Source organism: Haliotis rubra, unplaced genomic scaffold, assembly GCF_003918875.1.
Source record: "Haliotis rubra isolate DU_JTF1 unplaced genomic scaffold, ASM391887v1 Scf322, whole genome shotgun sequence".
Classification (NCBI taxonomy): Eukaryota; Metazoa; Mollusca; class Gastropoda; order Lepetellida; family Haliotidae; genus Haliotis; species Haliotis rubra.
In genome coordinates this window covers 335015-336663 of record NW_025766994.1, presented here as the reverse complement: position 1 = coordinate 336663, position 1649 = coordinate 335015, and positions in this window count along the sequence as shown.

Genomic DNA, 1649 nt, shown 5'->3' with positions numbered 1-1649 from the left:
TCCATTTCTTCTTGTGTCAGACCTAGTATCTTCGCCAACGGTCGACCGAGTCTCAATTTGTTTGGACTGTTGTTATTCAACACCACTGTTCCTTTTGAGTCATTTATTTTGAGTTCAGCTCCTAAGGGTTTGAAAACTTCATCATTTAGAGAACACACGCTGTAGTATCCATATGTTATTTTATGTAGGAATCCACCAAAGAACACCTTATTATTATTGCTGTTGATGTTTGTCCATCGCGGGTAGTAGCTTATATCACATAGTACTATTTCGAGTTGACCAGATGTGTTATCAATAACATGCATGAGTTGAATGGCCTCACCGTTCGTTACACCTGGAAGCGTAATGTACATATTTATATATATTTATATATTATATAATAATATGTATAAACCCGAAGTACCTTACCCCAAAAACGACAACATAAAGGCTTATGACTTCACACACATGAAAATAGTGGATGACACGGCTGGTTCGTACTTCAAAACCCAGTTTATAGACGTGTTTAAAAATTATAGGTTTTCGGTCACTAATGTTTAAAACGGTTCACGATTGGTTTCACAACCTTTTGCAGTTCTGGCAGAATCAATTCAATTTTGCCGTGTGGTGTGCGACAACTGGATGTGGTTTGACATTGACAGACACTAGGCGTAATGAGCTAAGTAAATCTGCTTTCACTTTCCACGTGTATTACCAGGTAAGACGTATCCTCAAAGAAATCAGCGCCCCGGTCCCACAGGACAAGGCATGGGATGCAGTAAACAATCCGTATGATCGACGTGCGTATGAACGGATTTGTAATGAATTCGAACTAGACCCAAAGACGGATTGGCGTTTGACGGGCCCAAACCATGGGTTGGGTGTCCCTATCGTTCACAACATGCCCCTCGTGGAAGCCAGCAAAAAGCTAAAAGAATGGGGTGGTAAAAGATATGCGAATGCTTACGTCACGAGTAACAAGTAGAGAGATGATCTCATGTCTTTCGACGACAGCAAGGATTACCGAGTATGGAGGTTCGAGCAGGGTCCGGATGACTGGAAAATATTTATGCTGGACACGTCGAAGGGTTTTACTCGTGCTGGTGTTATCAGATTGAACGATTCGATTCGAACGTACGTGTGGGCTATCTAGGGTCTCAATCACAGACGCGTTCTAATATTATAGGTAAGGGAACGGCTTACGATTCTCAAAAACAGTTCGTGGCTAATATTGAGGACGCTATCCCATCACCAGTAGATATACCTAGTGCTATAAAATGATATCAGGATACGTTGCAATACGCCAGGTCATAAGTCGTCTATGTGTTCGGTGTTGGATTGTACATGGCTCCGAGTGATATGCGTCTGAGAATCAATAACATAACAGGCTACAACAATGAAATAATCATCGCCACAGCCGACCAAAAATTTGGTGTTAACGCCGACGTCAACGTCTCCCATGTACCACCACCCACGCATACTTGTGAAACGGGTATAGTGGCATCACCCCCAGAGTCTAGGGTTCAGTCCACACCACCACAACCCCAACCACCACACGTGCGGGTGTCTAATCAGCAGCACATCGACCGTAAAACAGCGCTGGTGGTTGTTGGGATCGCGGTTGGCTTGGATTTCATCTGGTTAAAAATTCCTTAGCGGCCCATGTACAC